At 38.1% G+C, this 6,613-nt stretch overlaps 1 long non-coding RNA gene across 2 annotated transcripts in view; it reads left to right on the top strand.

Moving 5' to 3' along the window:
• LOC106992819 (uncharacterized) overlaps positions 1-4,639 on the top strand; it is a 31,509-nt gene extending 26,870 nt beyond the window's left edge. Inside the window, exon 5 of one of the 2 annotated variants that reach the window (XR_013402545.1) lies at positions 2,617-4,639. This is a non-coding gene — a long non-coding RNA (uncharacterized LOC106992819). The remainder of the gene's footprint in view (positions 1-2,616) is intronic. The other variant, XR_013402546.1, reaches the window with a different exon arrangement.
• Positions 4,640-6,613: the final 1,974 nt, after the last annotated feature.

The following is a 6,613-nucleotide window of genomic DNA, read 5'->3' on the forward strand; positions in this document are numbered from 1 at the left end:
TTAATGGAAACATTTTGCTTTCTCTAGCCTAGGTCCTATGCCATGTCTCTGAGAGGTAGGAATATGCTGAGATGAAAAGAAGATGCTACAGAAAGGAGTAAAGAGGAGGACTGTTTCTACTCCACATGGTGACAGCCTCTGTCATTTGAAACAATGTTTTATGTGTAGGCATTGGTGCAGAGAAACTAATAAATGAGTTTTCACATTTACCCAGAAAGAATTCAAGTTCCCTGCATCCTTTGAGCCAACAAGTCTTATGCCAAGGTAGTGCCAAACTACTAACAATCTCCTGGGTTTCTCTGTGGGTCCCCATGCTGTGAGTGAGATAGCCAGCTAAGGCACTCTGGCTTCCAGGAAACTCAGACCTCTCTGAGTTATAATACGTAGTGCACATTGGAAGCAAGGACATCTTTATAAATGATAGTACCAGAGCTTCAAAACACAACACATAGAGTGTGGCATTTTATACATTTGCCGCAACACTAACAACTATGTAGAATTCAGGAAAATGCCATGTTTCACGTTTTCAAGCTGCCATACCTTACTTGCAAGAATGCAGGATTCAGCACGTTAGAGAAACTCTAAAAGAGAAAATCTACATCTGAAAATGATCATGGTAAAAAAAAGTTTTTCTTGTAAAAGATACAGCATCTCAGAAAACTGAGGAATATAGGAAAGATAAAATTGCCGTCAAAGTGCTAACCTCAGCTCTGCATTCTGCACCCTTCGCCATGTTTTTCCCATCATTCTTCAGTGAAACACTGTGGGAAGGTAGCACATGGAAGCCCCAGGTCTGTGATGAGAAGCAACCTGGCCCTTTGCTGAAAGGCAGTATTGAGCTTTTCCCCATGAAAGCAAGGACAATATATACAGCATTGTCTTAAAGTTTGAATGGCATCATCTATAGTGATCTACATAGGGAAATGGGTAACATTGCTATTTTTAACAAATATGGTTTAGTTCAACATGCTTTCAGCATCTAAAAAGTCATAGTGCTTTTACTTGGCACTAGGGACACTGAGATGAAAAAATAGTCTGCCACTGAGGGAGAGGCAGCAACAGAGCAGAAATATTAGTGCGTGTAGCAAGGTGAGTGACTGAGCTTGGAAAGCAAGGTCTAGATATGCAACTGTATTTTCCAACGAAATGACAAGTCAGTGATGAGCTTCTATGCCTCAATTTGCTGGAAATTGAGTATGGAAATATTTATGTTTTACTTTGCTCCCATTTCCTTTCCTTTTTCTTTCCTGGAGTATTTGCACCTAGTGGGAGAAGAAAAATACTTTTTTCCTTAATTATCATGAGTTTTTCATTGAAATGAACCCCTATAACAAAAGACAGACTAACAAGTGAAAGACAAACAGAAGTTTACGAACATGCATATTTCACATATACATGAGAGATGCCTAGGGAGTGAGACATTTTCAGTAAGATGGCTCTGATTTCCAGCTTATGTAGCATCCTCAACAAAGAGCAGTAAATTTTTAGACAAATGACAAGACATGGGAAAGGAATCTGAGTTCCTGGGGGTGGCAACCCTTGGGAAGGCAGATAACTGGCAGATGAGTTTTTTCTGCCTTTCTCCAAGCCAGAAAGGGTCTAAACTTGCCTTAAGGGGGTTAACCTTTGTTTTCCCTTGTAGAAAGGGAGGTGGAATATCTCTGGTCTTTGTAAATCAGTTCCCTGCATTTAGGCAAACAGGCAATGCAGAGAGCACTCTTGCATCTGCTGTTTCTTAATTGCCTTGAGCTCAACAATCCTTAGGCAAAAGAGGCATATTTTGAGATGGCATATTCTAATTTTCTACATATCTTAAGAGGGGAGTCTCGGGGACCCCAAAGCTTCATTTCAAGCCCTGAGAATGGCAGTGGAGAAGGAAACTTTGAGTCAGGGTTCAGTGCCAACAATTCTACCATGTCTTCATCCACTGCTACTTGTGGTCGATATCACTGTAAATGGTAAATCCAAGGGAATTCTACAGTCAGTGACATGTAACACCCTGGACAACTTATTAGGACCACCCACAAAACAATATTAATCTTCCACCAACTATGTTGACATGCCATTTATATATAGCGTATCTCAAGATATTCTGTTTCTAATGAGACACATTACATGTAAGATTACACATTATGTGCAATGATTACTCATTGTGTGTAAGGAACTCATTGATGGGAATCTGTGTTCATGTCAATGGCTTTCTGATGAGAGTCCACTAGCAATAATCCAGATCCAGTCCTGAATGTCTGGTGCCCTGTGGGCTCTCTTCTTAAAGTTTGCTCATGTGACAAATAAGTTTAGTTATTCCTCATTGCACTATTAGCTCAGTTTTTTCTTAATATGGAGCCTGGTTCCAATGCCAGAAATCAAAAAAAGAAGTCATCTGTATCTATATCTATATCTATACATTTATGGAATGGAGTAAAATTCCGGTGACGTTGATTCTTATTATTCAGATCTTTCAAAAGATACGACTTACTATTGTCCTTGAATCTTTACAACTCAAAACTAGGCTTCTCAATGAACGGAAAATTAAGCAGATGTGCAAGTACAGTGGCCTAAAGAGAAATCAGAAGTTCTTGAATTTTTCTTCTAAATGATACAGTTTTCAAACAGAGCTGAGGAAAATAGTTTCAGCCTTCCAGTTCCCCATCCTTAGCTGTCCTGCGGCACACACGTGGAGTAAGCAGAGAGGGGCGTGGTCCAGCCTGCTGCATCGATGATGGTGCTGCCTTGTGCCTGTTCAGCATTGAAAACTATGTTCATGTGAAAATCACGAGTAAAATTAATGAATCATAAATGTAGGACCCAGCCCAGGATCTGATTTTAAAGCTAAGGTACTACAGTAATACTTGCACTGCCCTGCTGTGGGTTTTTAAAATTTTTATGTAATTATGTCTCCATTGTAATGATGAGGAGCTTTAAAATGCCTGAGTTGTTTGTAAAGGTCCTTATTGATTATCCTAGTTGCGTTCTGAGCCTCAATGCTTTTACGTTCATTAGGAAGAATAAGACGAAAAAATACAAAGCACAACGGCACTTAGAGATTCAGCTCATGCTGGTGCAGGGGGTTGAACTGCGTGCTTTTTTCTTTTTAAGGATTCATTCTTAACGTGTATCAAACTTAGAGATTAACACAATAGCTGGGACAGGAGATAATGTGCCTCATATCTATTTTTTCCTAAGCAGAATGGTCTTCACTGACCTCGGGATGTTAGTCCCTGGGAGTACTGATTCATTTTACCTTTATTTCATATGACGTGAATGGGATTCACTGGTACTTTAGCCTGAGTCACAAGTGGTTTTTTACTGATAATGAAAACCTTTATCCATAGTTAGCAGATTAGCAGATAGAGAATGGCAGAAAGAAAAAGGGTGTCCCTGAATCCTAGCTGGGGTGTGCATAGTGCTCTTAATGGAAATTGATTTTGATTATTTTGACTTTTCACAAACTGCCAGGCAGAATTGTGCCTATAAATGAATAAGTCAAATGTTAACAAACAGCTTCTCACTTGATCGTTTGAAATCTGAAGGCCTTCAGCAGTTTTCCCCCATCCTAGTGCTACGTTATCATCACCTGAGAGCTTTTCAAACCCCACGCGTGGTCCACACTGTAGAGCAAGGACAACAGATCTTCAGGGGTGGCAACTGGGCATCTGTACTTTTTAGGTCCCTCCCCCGCTTCCAAGTACAGTAAAGGTTGAGAATTACTACCTTAGGCATTAAATGTGGAGTCATGTACTTGTCATTAAGGTAGAACTACTACCTTAGTTAATAAATTTGAAGTGCATTTAAAAACAGTGTGGTAAATAGTAGTATTAGCAGTAGCAGTAGATAATTATGATGATGGTGGTAATAAGAGTTCTTTAGTAATAGCTACTTAATTTCTATGTTCATAGCCCTGTGATAAGCACATTATATTTATTTTATCACAGATTCCTCACAGCAACCTTAAGAGGCAGGAATTTTTACTGTCTCCATTGCATAATAAGGGAATTTGGGTTAGAGAAAATGTAGATAACTTGTCCAATATTATATATTTATTCAGAGGTAGAGCTGGGCTAGGATTTGAATCCAGATCTGTCTAACTGGAGTTGTAGAGCTTGACCATTGAGGTTCTAATTTCAAAAAGCCCTGCACAGCTAATATCCCATCTTCATTCTACTAAGATGTGTTCATTTTACCTAACTCAGCACTAATTTTTTTCACTTTTCGGCATGGAAGAACACCCAGTGATTCCAAATATACCCCAGCAACCTATATTCCTAGTCTTTATTGAGATCAACACACATGTTATGTATTCCAGAAATGAACACTACAAGTTTACCTTTCTGATGTACAACTGTTTCATTCTTGTATTCACATCACACACACACACACACACACACACACACACGACTCACGTCTAAGTTTAGAACTTTCTCTCTTGCCAACTACTTTGCTATATATAGACACGGAACCTGACCCCACTTAGTTCCTGGTCAAGTGAGATATACTGGCATGAACACACACAAATGTATAATATCATATATACAATGATTGCAAATAATATAAATATTAAGATGGTGTTACAAAATAGCTGGAGGACTCTAAAACCATGAAAAATATTATGTAATTTTTTTAAGAATGAAAAAGAAAACAATCTGTAAAAGTAGAAATAAATGAACCTAAAATATATCAATTAAGTAGTACAGGAAGTCAAATAATGATTAAGTTACTCTAAAACCCAAGTATAATCTAAGCTAAAAGTAAACACAAGGTATCTGGTATGGTTTTGACATTCGTCCCTCCCAAATCTCATGCTGAAATGCAATCACCAGTGTCAGAGGTGGGGCCGGCTGGGAAATGTTTGGATCGTGGGGGCAGATACCTCATGAATGGTTTACACCATCCACTTGGTGAGAAGTGAGCTCTTGCTCTGATTTCACAGGGGATCTAGTCATTTAAAAGCATGTGGCTCTTTTCCTTACCTTCCTTGGTCCTTTTTTTTTTTTTTTTTTTTTTTTTGAGACGCAGTCTTGCTCTGTTGCCCAGGCTGGAGTGCAGTGGCGCGGTATCAGTTCACTGCAACCTCCACCTCCTGGGTTCACGCCGTTCTGCTGCCTCAGCCTCTCAAGTAGCTAGGACTATAGGTGCCCGCCACCACACCCGGCTATTTTTTTTTATTATTATTATTATTTTTTTTTATTTTTAGTAGAGACGGGGTTTCACTGTGTTAGCCAGGATGGTCTCCATCTCCTGACCTCGTGATCCACCCGCCTCAGCCTCCCAAAGTGCTGGGATTATAGGCATGAGCCACCTCGCCCGGATGGTCCTCCTTTTGCCATTGATGTGTTTGTTCCTCCTTCACCTCCTGTCATGGTTGGAAGCTTCCTGAGGCCTCTCCAGAAGTGAATGCCAGTGCTATACTTCCTGAACAGCCTGCAGAACCATGAGCCAATTAAACTCGTTTTCTTTATAAATTATCCAGTCTCATGTATTTCTTTACAGCAATGAAAGAAAAACCTAACACAGTATCTTATATTGCATCTGGTAATCTATAACAATTTTGTTATAATATATTTGTTGTGTCAGCAATATTGACATTACTACTTTGTTTTTTGAGACTATTGCATATGCCTAGCATAGTTTAAATAGGATAAAGAAAATATGTTTTTATTAGTATAATTAGAAAGGAAGATTTTCATAAGAGAAATGAAATACAAAAATAAAAAGAATTTCAATAAAAGTAAAATCATATAATCTTTACATAAATTGAAAAATTATTACACACTTGTGTTTTTTTTTCTCTTTTAAGAAATATATATTGAAGTAATCAAAAGCCAGGACCAATTAACATTTCATCCCCTATGATATCTAAACACTATTTCACTATAAGGAACCAGGACTCCCTGAACTAGCTCACTCTACTATAGGAGCAAAATATGTATTAGTTTGAACTGTATTACATTGTCCCTTTGTAGGTCCAAAATGATTGAATTTCGGCAATTTAAAAGGTCTCATCTAATAAAATGTGAGCCTGGGACATTTGGTCATGTCGAAAGCAAATAAATTACCACAGATGAACAAGAGGCCATCTGTATAAGAAGCAACTTGCAAAACGGAGTTCTACTGCCCTTGATGAGAAAATTTGAGCAACCAAGAGAATGTCAACTGCAGTGGAGTGAATTACACCATAAAAATATTTTGAAAATGTACACACACATATACATACACACAAATGTGCACACGTCCATTCATTTATAATAATACATTTTTAAAAGTAATAACCTTATTGATCAACTTTGGAGTTTGCTAGGGCACTCACTGATTATTCTAAATATTGCTAAGTAAAAGAAGATAACAACATTTATCCTGCCTTTCTAATACAGACTGCATTTTAGAAAAAAAAATACTTGGTGAGGCTAAGTTTGTTACAGAAAAAAATTACAAAAAAGGACAAATGTTTGAATTTAGAAATTACCATTTTGCTACTTCCAATGAAATAATGGTGCTAGGCAACAAATATTTGTTTTCTTTTGTTTACTACTTTACCACGGGTGAAATCCACCGGGAAAGATAGACAGGGATGTCATTAATGAATGGATCAGATTGATAATGTCTGAACCCAGAC

This window comes from Macaca mulatta, chromosome 13 (genome assembly GCF_049350105.2).
Source record: "Macaca mulatta isolate MMU2019108-1 chromosome 13, T2T-MMU8v2.0, whole genome shotgun sequence".
Lineage (NCBI taxonomy): Eukaryota > Metazoa > Chordata > Mammalia > Primates > Cercopithecidae > Macaca > Macaca mulatta.